At 67.9% G+C, this 12716-nt stretch overlaps 1 long non-coding RNA gene across 1 annotated transcript; it reads left to right on the plus strand.

Moving 5' to 3' along the window:
• Positions 1-365: 365 nt before the first annotated feature.
• On the plus strand, positions 366-1840 carry LOC115641384. The gene is made up of 3 exons (XR_003998071.1): positions 366-479; positions 677-831; positions 1777-1840. It is a non-coding gene; the product is annotated as an uncharacterized LOC115641384 (long non-coding RNA).
• The last annotated feature ends 10876 nt before the right edge of the window (positions 1841-12716 follow it).

Here is a 12716-nt window from a genome sequence, read left to right on the forward strand (position 1 = left end):
CCGTACCCCCCCAGCTGGTGATAATGGTGGGGTGGGGGATCAGGCAGGGGCAGCTGGGCTCTCTCTGGTGGCAGTACCAGCCCCCCCCGTACCCCCCCCAGCTGGTGAGATGGTGGGGATGCAGGCGGGGGGGCAGGCTGGGCTCTCTCTGGTGGCAGTACCACCCCCCCCGTACTCCCCCCACTGGTGATGATGGTGGGGTGGGGGATGAGCAGGGGGCAGGCCGGGCTCTCTCCGCAGCATACCAGCTCCCCCGCCCCCCCAGCTGGCGATGACAGTGGGGTGGGGGGATCACGGGGGGCAGGCTGGGCTCTCTCCAGCGGCAGTACCACCCCCCCTGCCCCCCCAGCTGGCAATGACGGTGGGGCTGCTGGCCGTGTCGTCTAACCTCTACACCGTGGTGGCCTTTAACTTCTTCCGCAAGTTCTACACAAGAGCGAGGACGAGACGAGCCGACATGAAGTGATGACATGATGACGGTGAGCGGGGGGGGGTGTTACTCTCCGGGGTGCGGGGGCCTTGTCCCGCCAGCGGCTGAGGCTGTGGAGGGGGCCCAGGGCACAAGGGGATCCACTGCCCTGTGCATGGGGGGTTGCACTGATGGCTCCAGGGGAGGTGTCTAGCCCCCCCATCTGACCTGTCGGGCACCCCTCACTCCACTGTGTTCCCCCCCCAGTGCTACCTGTTCCACATGTACGTGGGGGTGCGGGCGGGCGGGCATCGGGGGACGAGATCGAGGACCCAGCCGGCGACGAGTACGAGCTTTACCGCGTGGTTTCGACATCACCTTCTTCTTCTTTGTCATCGTCATCCTGCTGGCCATCATCCAGGGTGAGCGGGGGCTGGGGGGGGCTGAGCTGGGGCTGCATGAGAGTGGGCGGGGGCGCTGGCTTGGGGTGAGCAGAGAGGGTGCTGGCTGGGGGCTGCATGAGGGAGTGGGGCGGGGCACTGGGCTGGGGGTGAGCGGGAGGGTGCTGAGCTGGGGGCTGCATGAGGTGAGTGAGGCGGGGCGCTGGCTTGGGGGGTGAGCAGAGAGGGTGCTGAGCTGGGGGCTGCATGAGGTGAGTGGGGCGGGGCACTGGGCTGGGGTGAGCAGGAGGGGTGCTGAGCTGGGGCTGCATGAGGGTGATGGAGTGGGGGCGCTGCGCTGGGGGGTGCACGGGAGGGGGGCTGTGGCTGGGGCTGGTGGCGAGGGGGCACCAGGCTGGCGGTTGAGCCAGGGTTGCCGGGATAGGGGCTGGGCTGGGGGCATAGGGGTGAGTGGGTTGAGGGCGCTGGGCTGGCAGGTGAGTGGGGGCGGGGGTGCTGGGCTAAGGGTGAGCTGGGGGTGAGTGGGAGGGGGTGCCAGGCTGGGGACTGCATGGGGGATGAATGGGGGGGGTTCTGGGCTGGGGAATGAGTGGGGAGGGGGTGCCAGGCTGGGGTTGAGCCAGGGGTTGCTGGGCTGGGGGCTGGACTGGGGGCTGCATAGGGGTGAACGGGGTAGGGGTGCCAGGCTGGGGCTGCATGGAGGGTGAACGGGGTGGGGGTGCTGGGCTGGGGGATGTGGGGGTTGCCGGGCTGGGGGTTGCAGGGGGTGAACGGGGTGGGGGTGCCAGGATCGGGGGTGAACGAGATGGGATGCTGTGCCTGGGGCACCCTGTCAGTTTGTGGGCGCTGAGGTCGGGGCAGGGCTGGCCCCGCTCCTGCCTGGGGGGGGGTTGAGTAGGCTGGCCCCTGGGTGCTGCCCTCCAGGTGACTCAGGGGGGTCCCTCACCCCCCTCTCTCTCTGCCCAGGCCTGATCATCGACGCCTTCGGGAGCTGCGCGACCAGCAGGAGCAGGTGAAGGAGGACATGGAGGAGTGACCCCCCAGTTGTGACCACGCCACCCCCAGCCCCACCCGCACTGGGTCTGTGGGAGCGGCCGGTCAGCCCCCTGGCGGGTTCGTGGCTGCACCCATGTCTGGGGGGCCGTGCTGGGCCCTGGAACGGGGGAAGTGGGGGCGTAACCTGGCGGGGGAGGGTGACCCCGGGCTGGACAGCCAACCCCCACCCTGCCCCTTAGATGGGGGAGGGAGAGCCAGGACACCTGGGTTCTCATCCCTGCACCCCCCGCCCCAGACCAAGTGCTTCATCTGCGGCATCGCAGCGACTATTTCGACACGACGCCGCACGGCTTCGAGAGCCACACGCTGGGCACAACCTGGCCAACTACATGTGCGTTGGGGCGGGCCTGGGCGGGGGTGGAGCCTTGGGCGGGGCCTGGGGCAAGGGGCGGGGCCAATATCATGGGGGGCAGGGGGCGGGGCAAGACCAGGGGTGGAGCCTTGGGCGGGGCCTGGGCAAGGGGCGGGGCAACCAGGGGTGGAGCCTTGGGTGAGGCCTGGGGCAAGGGGCGGGGCAAGACCAGGGGTGGAGCCTTGGGCGGGGCCTGGGCAAGGGTGGGGCAAGACCAGGGTGGAGCCTTGGAGGGCAGGGATGGGGCCAAGATCATGGGGTGGGGCCAGCTGCATGTGAGGACGGGGTGGAGCTATCTCTGTGTGACTGTGGGGGCCCTGCCCCCCCCCCACAAAAAACGGGGGCATGTTAACCCCTTCCTGGCCCTGCAGCTCCCAAGTCATTGCCATGTGTGACATTCATGGGGTTAAGTTGGGGGGAGGGGGAGTGTGCCCTGAGCCCCTGGGGTCTGACCCCCCCCCCTCGCTCCCCCAGTTCTTCCTGATGTACCTCATCAACAAGGACGAGACGGAGCACACGGCCAGTGAGCCCCCCCCGCACCAGGCAGCTGGGGTACCTGGTCCAGGGTCAGCCCCATGGGAAGGGGGGATATGGCTGGAGGATCCCATGGGTCGGCCCCACGGGGGGAGGGGGATACAGGCTGGAGGATCCTGGGTCGGCCCCACGGAGGGGGATCAGGCTGGAGGATCCCGTGGGTCGGCCCCATGGGGGAAGGGAAACAGGCGGGAGGATCCCATGGGTCGGCCCCACAGGGAAGGGGATACGGGCTGGAGGATCCCACGGGGGAGGGCGATACAGGCTGGAGGATCACATGGGTCAGCCCCACGGGGGAGGGCGATACAGCTGGAGGATCACATGGTTGGCCCCCCAGGAAAGAGATACGGCTGGAGGATCCCATGGGTCTGACCCCCAGGCTCTGAGAGGGGCCCCCTGCCCCATGTAAGGATTGGGGTGGCCGAGGGAGCTGCCCCCCAGGCCCCTAACCTCCCCGCTGCCCCCCGCAGATCCTACGTCTGGAAGATGTACCAGACGCTGCTGGATTTCTTCCCCGCCGGCGACTGCTTCCGCAAGCAATACGAAGACCAGCTGGCTAGGGCCACCTGCCCCCCCCCCAGCACAGACCCCCCCCCCAGTGCCCCTTGGGGGGCGCCAGGGCTCTGGGGCAGCTGGTCCTTTGGGTGCACCGCTCTGCTAATCTCCCCCTGCACCCCTCCTGCTGGCGTCTCCCCCCAGCGGCCAATACTGAAACCCACCGGGGGGCAGAGGCCAGGTGGGGGTTGGCTGTGCTGACCCCCCGAGCCCATCTTGATCCCTCCGGTCTCTGCCTCTGGGTTCCTGGGGGGGGGCTGATCCCAGTGCCTTTTTATAGCTGCCCCCCACTTCAGGGGCCCGTGAACAGAGGCTGCCGGACACCCCCAGACGTGGGGCGGGGGTGAGATGGGCCCAACCCCCGTTTCCTGGTCATAAACGAGGTGATTGATGGCTGCACCCCCCTGAGCTGCTTCCTTCCTGCAGCTGTGGGGAGTGGCACGGACCTGCCCCGCACAGCGACTGTGCCCGGACGCCTGGGTTCCGTCGCCGGAGGGGCTGGGCCGAACGCCTGGGTTCCGTCGCTGGAGGGGAGGGCTCTCGGACGCCTGGGTTTCGTTGCTGGAGGAGATGGGCGCCTGCTTCCGTCACTGGAGCGGGATGGAGCTGGCACCTGGGTTCTGTTTTTTGACACACACACCCCAGAGGGGGATGGGCACCCAGATTCCTGGGTTCTGTCGTGGAGGGGATGGGTGCCCGGACACCTGGGTTCTGGCTCTGCTGTCATGTGTACAGATGCCCCCCCCCGCCCCAGCCTGCCTGTTCCCCTGCCTGGGTCCACCCCCCAGTGAGCAGTCTTGGGGCATGGGGTGGGGTGGGGATGTATCGGCATTTGGCTGCAGATGGGGGAGTGTACGCCAGCCACCCCCACCCAACACACATGGCCCAGGGCTGGGGGTGCAGTACTGGGGACCACCCAGCAGCTTGAGGGGGGTGCACACAGGCTGGGGGTGTCCCGCTGCTGAGGCCCTGACTTCACTGTAGTGGGGGAGGGTGGTGGGTTGCCCCCCCGATCTGGGTGGGGGGGGAGAAAACAGCCAATTAGGGGTTTTCCTACTTTTTTTCCTGAATATTACACACACAGTATGGAAAATGGGGTGAAACGGTGACACCCCTGGGGCACGCTCAGCCCCCTCAGTCCGTGCAGCGTGCGGCACCTCAGGCCCCCCTCCAGTCCGTGCAGCGTGCAGGCACCTCATCCCCCCCCCCCCAGTCTGTGCAGCGTGGGGTGCACTCAGCCCCCCCATCGGTGCAGAGTGGGGGCACCATGGGGCCGATTCTCCGTCGTGGCCCACGTGGCTGGGTGGTCCTTGGCCCCGGGGTGGGTGTCTCTGGGAAGAGCAGCTTCTCGGGGGTGAGGCTGACCCCCCCCATGGCTGGGGCTGTCCCCCTGGCGTAGAGGTGCTGTGGTGTCATCCATAGGCGCGTTTCCAGAACGACGGTGCTGGGGGGTAGAGCAGAGTCAGGCAGCAGATGGCCCCTCACAGCCCCTGACACCCCCACAGACCCCCAATCTCATGAGCCAGGGCCCCAGGGTCTGGCCATGGGATTTGGTCCCCCCAAAACCGGCTAGTTGGGGGACCCCTTCCTGTGGGTTCCCAGTAGGGGAGAGAGAGTGACCTTACCTGTGGGTGCCTGGGGGGCGGAGGGAGATTTACCCCTATCTGTGGTGCCCGGGGGTGACCCCGATCTGTGTGCCCAGGAAGGAAGGAGGTTACCCCTATCTGTGGTGCCCGGGGGGTGTTGACCCCGATCTGTAGGTGCCCAGGGAGGAAGGAGGTTATCCCCTATCGTTGGTACCCGGGGGGGTGACCCCAATCTGTGGGTGCCCAGTGGGGAAGGAGGTTAACCCTATCTGTGGGTGCCCGGGGGGTGTGACCCCAATCTGTAGGTGCCCAGGGAGGAAGGAGTTCTCCTCTATCTGTGGGTGCCCGGGGGGGGTGACCCCGATCTGTGGGTGCCCAGGGAGGAAGGAGTTACCCCTATCTGGGTGCCCGGGGGTTGACCCCCTACCTGTTGGGTGCCCAGCAGCCGGAAGGTGCATGTTGGTCCCCGCAGCTCCTTGATCACTACAAGAGACAGCAGGCATGGGGGGGGCACTGCAGGGAGGGGCCATCGCAATGACCCCCCCGCAGACCTCCCCCTTCTCGCACAGTGTTGGGAGCTGGATCATCCCCCCCCCCCTGTCCGCCCAGGCAACCCACCACTGGGGGGTGTGCCTGGCACAAGGAGTGTTCCCTGGGGTGGGGAAGGCCTCAGCACAGAGTGGGGGGGATGTGTTGGGGGGAGCCGAGTCCGTGGGCCAGTCCGACTGGGAGGGGCTCAAGGGGCAGGGTGACACGGTGGGGCGGGTGCCGTACCTGTGCCGATGCGAAGGTCCCACACCTGCACCCCGTGGCGCCAGAAAGCCTGCATGCAGTTCTGCCCCAGCGCTGCGGGAGAGCGGAGCCGGGTCAGCCCACGTGCCCCCCCCGTTCCCAGCACCCCCCATCCCACCCCCCATGCAGCATCCTGATGAAGAGCACGGAGCTACAGCCAATGCAGCCAGCTCTGGGGTGCGGGCCGGTCAGGCCGGGGCCCCCGCGCCCGACGCTGAAGCGGCCGCTCTGGGGTGTGGGCCGGTCAGCCGGGCCCCCGCGCCTGACGCTGAAATGTGGGCCGGCCTGGGTGTGGGGCCGGTCAGCCGGTCCCCCCGCGCCCGACACTGAAATGCGCCGCGCTGGGTGTGGGCTGGTACCCAGGGCCCCTGTGCCTGACCGAATGCGGCCCGCTCTGGGGTGGGGCCGGTCAGCCCGGGGCCCCCGCGCCCGACACTGAATGCGCGCTCTGGGGTGGGGGCTGGTTACCCAGGGCCCCTGCGCCTGACGCTGAAATGCGGCCGGCTCTGGGGTGTGGGCTGGTTACCCAGGGCCCTGTGCCTGACGCTGAATGCGGCTGGCTCTGGGGTGTGGGGCTGGTAGATGGGCCCCTCTCCTGCATACCAGCCCTTGGGGGGGGCACTGTCCACAGCCCCCCGTCCCCACTGCCTGCCTGGCGATACAGGAAGTGGGGGCCCACCCCAACCCACCCTATGCTCCACGGCGACATCAAGGTGATTTTGGGGGCGCCAGCTTCCGCACCAGGGTGCCCTGCAGGGTGACGATCTTCACTCTCCCTGGGGGGCAGAGCAGGGGGGGGATCAGGGTCTGGGCTGGTGCCCCTCCCTTCCTCCCCCCCAGCCACCCCCCCATACGCAACGATGACCCCCACCCCCAATGTGCACAGCCTCCTCCCCCTTGTGCTCCCTTCCCCCATCCCCGCCAAGACCCCCCCATAATGCAACCGATGACCCCCTGCCCAATGTACATGGCCTCCTCCTCCACCCTCACGCTCTGCTCCCCCCCCATCCGCCCCCCCCACTCACTGTCCAGCAGCACCAGCACCGTCTCGCTGTCCACCTGGCTCACCTGGACCGGGCCGGGCAGACAAGTCTGCGGAGAGACCGGCCGGGCTGAGCAAGCTGGGGCCTGGCCCAAGGGGGGGGGGTCGCACACATGCACTCCCCCGCCCCCCTGTGTCCCCACACCTGACCATGGCACCTGCAGCCCCCACACAGCCCCCCACCTACACAGCCCTCCCCACCGCCCCTGTGTCCCCCACACCTGGTACACGGCACCTACAGCCCCCCCACACAGGCCCACCCCCCCATCAGCCCAGCCCCCCCAGGCTGACAGCCCCCCCACCCCACAGCCCCTCCCCACCGCCCCGTCCCCCACAACTGGTACACAGCACCTCCCCCCCACACAGGCCCCCCCCCATCCGCCATCCCCCAGGCTGACACAGCCAGCCCCCCCACCGACACAGCCCCTCCCCACTGCCCCTGTGTCCCCCCAACTGGTACACGGCCCTACACCCCCACACAGGCCCCCATCAGCCCAGCCCCCCAGGCTGACACACAGCCCCCCCACCCACACCGCCCCTCCCCACCGCCCCTTGTCCCCCACAACTTGTACAACGGCACCTACAGCCCCCACACAGGCCCACCCCCCCCTCCGCCCAGCCCCCCCAGCTGACACACAGCCCCCCCACCCGACACAGTCCCCCCCCACCCCCGTGTGTCCCCCACAACTGGTACACTGCCCTATAGCCCCCCCACCCCACACAGCCCCTGCAAGGCTGACACACAGCCCCCCCGACCCACACACAGCCCCTGGCCCCCGAATCAGCCCACACCCCACAGAGCCCCCGCAGCGCCCCCTTACCGCTCCGGCGTGGGTGAACCAGGAGTGAGGGAGTTGAGGTTGATGGTGTTGAACTGGACGGGCTGGCGTGCGAGGGCCCCGGGCTCACCCCGACACAGGCCGGTACTCGCCCCCCGCGCCACCACATCTCGGACGGGCAGGGGGGGCAGCGGGAAGTCCGAATGCTGGGGTGCACGGTGCCCGGTGAGGGGGCAGAGAGTGGCCCCCTGGGCCCTGATAGCTGAGGGCCAAGGCACCTTGGGGGGGGGGTGCTGGGAGCACGGGGGGAGGTGAGGGCCCAACAGAGACAGCCCCCAGCCGCCACCCCCTACCTGCCCCCTCCCCCCACCTCACGCCCACCCCCTACTTGCCACCCCCCAGCCCTCCCCTCCCCTCACTCTACCTCCCTCAACCGCCACCCCTACCCCCCACCTCACCCCCCACCTCCCTTACCCGCCACCCCAGCCCCCCACCTCACGCCCACCCCCTTACTCGCCACCCCCCAGCCCTCCCCTCCCCTCCCCCTACCTCCCTCACCCGCCACCCTACCCCCCCACCTCACCCCCCGCCCCTTACCTGCCACCCCTACCCCCCACCTCACGCCCACCCCCCTTACTCGCCACCCCCAGCCCTCCCCTCCCCTCACCCTACCTCCCTCACCCGCCACCCCTACCCCCCACCTCACCCCGCCACCTTCCCTCACCCGCCACCCCTACCCCCCACCTCACGCCCCACCTCCCTTACCTGCCACCCCCTAGCCCTCCCCTCCTCTCCCCTCACCCCACCTCCTTACCCACCACCCACCCCACCCCCCCCACCCTCACACCCCCCCTTACTCGCCACCCCCAGCTCCCACCTCACCCCCACCTCCCTTACCTGCCACCCCTACCCTCTCCTCCTCCTCTCTCCCCCACCCCACCTCCCTCACCCGCCCCCCCTACTCCCCCACCTCACCCCTCACCTCCCTTACCCGCCACCCCTACCCCCCCACCTCACCCCCCACCTCCCTCACCCGCCACCCCTACCCCCCCACCTCACGCCCCACCTCCCCCTTACTGCCCCCCTAGCCCTCCCCTCCCCTCACCCTACCTCCCTCACCGCCACCCCTACCCCCCACCTCACCCCCCCACCTCCCTTACCCGCCACCTCTCTACCCCCACCTCACCCCACCCCCCACCCCCCACCCCAGCCCCCCCCTCACGCCCACCCCCTTACTCGCCACCCCCCCCCTCCCTCCCCTCACCCTACCTCCCTCCCCGCCACCCCTACCCCCCCCCTCACACCCACCCCCTTACTCGCCACCCCCCATCCCTCCCCTCCACTCACCCTACCTCCCACCCCGCCACCCCTACCCCCCACCTCACCCCACCACCCTTACTTGCCACCCCCGCTCCCACCTCACCCCCCCCTCCCTTACCTGCCACCCCCCTATCCGCCCTCCCCGCCCTACCTCCCTCACCCGCCACCCCTACCCCCCCACCTACCCCCACCTCCCTTACCCGCCACCTCTACCACCCACCACCTCACGCCCCCCTTACTCTTACTCGCCACCCCCCAGCCCTCCCTCCACTCATCCTACCTCCCCTCACCCGCCACCCCATCCTCCCCACCTCACACCCCTCCCCCTACCCGCCACCACAGCCCCCCACCTCACGCCCACCCCCTTACTCGCCACCCCCAGCCCTCCCCTCCACTCATCCTACCTCCCTCACCTGCCACCCCTACCCCCCACCTCACCCCCACCTCCCTTACTGCCACCCCCTAGCCCTCCCCTCCTCTCCCCTCACCCCACCTCCCTTACCCCCACCCTACTCCCCCACCTCACGCCCACACCCCCACTCGCCACCCCCAGCCCTCCCTCACCTCGCCCTACCTCCCTCACCCGCCACCCCTACCCCCCCCTCACCCCCAACCTCCCTGCCACCCCCTAGCCCTCCCCTCTCTCCCCTCACCCTACCTCCCTCAACCGCCACCCTACCCCCCACCTCACCCCCACCCCCTACTTGCCACCCCAGCTCCCACCTCACCCCCCACCTCCCTCACCCGCCACCCCTACCCTCCATCACCCCCCACCTCCCTCACCCGCATCCCTACCCCCCACCTCACTCCCACCTCCCTTACCTGCCACCCCTACCCCCCCACCTCACCCCCACCTCCCTACCTGCCACCCCCTAGCCCCCCTCCTCTCCCCTCACCCACCTCCCTTACCCCCACCCCTACCCCCACCTCACGCCAACCCCCTTACTCACCACCCCCCACCCTCCCCTCACCTCGCCCTACCTCCCTCACCCGCCACCCCTATCCCCCCACCTCTCCCCTTACCTGCCACCCCCAGCCCCCTGCCCCCTCACTTCACCCCCCCAGGGGTCCCTACCTTCACCAGCATGAACTTCTGCATGGGCTCGTACCACTGGAGCAGGACCACGCTGGCCTCCAGTGCCCGCACAGGTAGTGGCAGCCGCTCCGCACGTGCTGGCTTGTGGGGAGCAGGGGGCATCAGAGGGGGTGGGGGGCAGGCTGTGAGAGAGGTCCGGGGGTGCAGGGGGTCAGGGGCTGGGGGGGCTGTGCTGTGGGAGCACGGGGGGCGTCATAGGGGTGGGGCTGTGAGGAGAGGGAGTCCGGGGGTGCAGGGGGTCAGGGGTGGGGGGCTGTGCTGCAGGGAGCACAGGGGGCATCAGAGGGGGTGGGCTGTGAGGAGAGGGACTCCGGGGGTGCAGGGGGTCAGGGGCTGGGGGGCTGAGATGCGGGGAGCAGGGTCCAGGGGCTTCAGGAGGTTCCAGGGGCTGGGGGCCCCATGCTGTGGGGACGAGTGTCTGGGGTTGTAGGGCACGGGGGGTCGTGGAGTTTTGGGGTGGACAGGGTGTCCAGGGGCACATGCGGGTCCTGGAAGTTCAGGGGGAGCAGGAGGTTCTGGGGTAGCTCGGGGGGGGGCCAGGAGGTTTGTGGGTGCAAGGCGTTTAGGGGAACAGGGGGCCGGGGGCTGGTGGCCACGGGGGGCTGGGGCAGTGCAGGGGGCCCCAGGAGGGCATTACTCCCACACAGCAGGCCCGGCAGCCCTGGTATCGGGGATCTTCGTGGGGTAGCGTTTTTCCTGCGGAGCAGAGCGCAGCTGGCTGAGGGGAGGAGCCTGCGGGCCCGGGGCACCAGCCTAGGCACCGGGGGCACCGGGGGTCTCGCCCGCTCTAGGACCGGGCGTGTACATTATTGATATAAACTGGGACCATACAGAACATGGGTTGCAAGCAAGGTCCTGTATGGCACCAAATCCTATGTAAAGGGGGTCAAATAAGGTGTCTAAGACCAGGTTCTGGGTTGCTGGTTATGATTTTTGCTGTCTGTATGCTGTAGCATTGTGTAGTGAAGTTATAAGTATTGGCTGATACTGTCTGTATTTCAAATTGGTGCTGCAGTTCTGGACCATTAAGGACCATCAGCTACACACTGACCATGGAGAGGAGCAGATCCGCCTTGTGACTCAGCAGGGTGTGCAGGGACTGGCCCATGGGACTGCAAACTCCATTTTGCTGTAATTTTCCACAGTAAGAACAAAGAAGTGTTCTTACACCTGGAAGTGCCTATATAAGGCTGATGCCTCATCTCCATCTTGTCTTCAATCCTGCTTCTTACCTCTGGAGGGACTTTGCTACAAGCTGAAGCTCTGCACAAAGGACTGAATGACCCATCCCAGCCGGGGATGTTCCAGAGACTTGATTTGACCCTGCAGTTTACCCCATCCCTGCCACAAGCCTGAACTAAGAACTTTGCCATCACTGGATGGAATTGATTCCATTTAACCAATTCTAGCTCTCAGCTCTACCTTTTCCCTTTATGAATGAACCTTTAGATTTTAGATTCTAGAGGATTGGCAACAGTGTGATTTGTGGGTAAGATCTGATGTGTATATTGACCTGGGTCTGGGGCTTGGTCCTTCGGGATCGAGAGAACCTTTTCTTTTACTGGGGTGTGGTTTTCATAACCATTCATCCCAGGACGGTGTGGCACTGGGGGTGATACTGGGAGACTGGAGTGTCTAAGGAAATTGCTGTGTGACTTGTGGTTAGCCAGTGGGGCAAAACCGAAGTCCTTTTTATCTGGTGGTTTGGTTTGCCTTAGAGGTGGAAAAACCCCAGCCTGGGGCTGTGACTGCCCTGTTTGAGCAATTGGTCCTGAATTGGCACCTCAGTGGGTCCAGCCAGAACTGTGGGGTCTGTACCTGGGCCCCCCCTCCGATCCTAGCCCAACCCCCACGAAGGGCAGGGGTTTGCTCCCTATCTGCCCCCCCAGCCCTGCCCCAGGCCCCGCAGTAACCTGGGCAGCAGCCGGTGGGGGCGATGTGCACGCCAGGGCGCTGCTCCCTCTTGCTCTGCTCGTACAGGCTGGTCAGGCTGTGGAGTACAGCTGGGGGGTCTTCCCTACGGGGGGAGTCAGCCGGGGCTCAGCCCTCTGGAGAGACTGGGACCCCCCGCGCGCAGTGCCGGTGCCCTCACTCCCGACCGCAGCCCCCTGGTACCCAGCCCTGGGCTCCCCCCCAGCTCTGCGGGGCCCCTCACTCCCGACCCGCAGCCCCCTGGTACCAGCCCTGGGCTCCCCCCGAGCTCTGCCGGTGCCCCTCACTCCCCGACCCACAGCCCCCTGGTACCAGCCCCCCGCAGCCCTGTCCGAGCCGCCCCGGACAGTGTGGAGGCCCCGCTGGCCGGCTCGGGCCCCCGGCTCACCCGAGATGGACATGAGCACGTTGCCGATGGAGTAGACCCAGGAGGTGCGGCTGTGGTAGAGCTGCCAGAAGGAGACTGGGTCAGCGGGTCTGTCCGGCCACGCCGGGGTGCAGCGAGTCCCTGCCCCCCCTCGCCCAACGGGCGACACAGCCCCAGCCCCCTCTCCCCTCCCTGCCCCATAGACCGTACTGCCCCCTGCCCCTCCCATTCCCCACTCCATGGGCCATACTGCCCTTGTCCCTCTCCCCTCCCCGCCCCATAGACCGTACTGCCCCCTGCCCCTCCCCTCCCCTGCCCCATAGACCATCCTGCCCCTGCCCCGTCCCCCGCCCCATAGACCATACTGCCCCTTCTCCCTCCCCCTCCTTGTCCCATGGGCCAAACAGCCTCTGCCCCCCTCCCTCCCACAGGTTGTACTGCCCCCTCTACCCGCACCTCCCAGGAAAGTGGGTACCAGACACCCCCCCTCCTCAC

Source organism: Gopherus evgoodei, unplaced genomic scaffold, assembly GCF_007399415.2.
Source record: "Gopherus evgoodei ecotype Sinaloan lineage unplaced genomic scaffold, rGopEvg1_v1.p scaffold_34_arrow_ctg1, whole genome shotgun sequence".
Lineage (NCBI taxonomy): Eukaryota > Metazoa > Chordata > Testudines > Testudinidae > Gopherus > Gopherus evgoodei.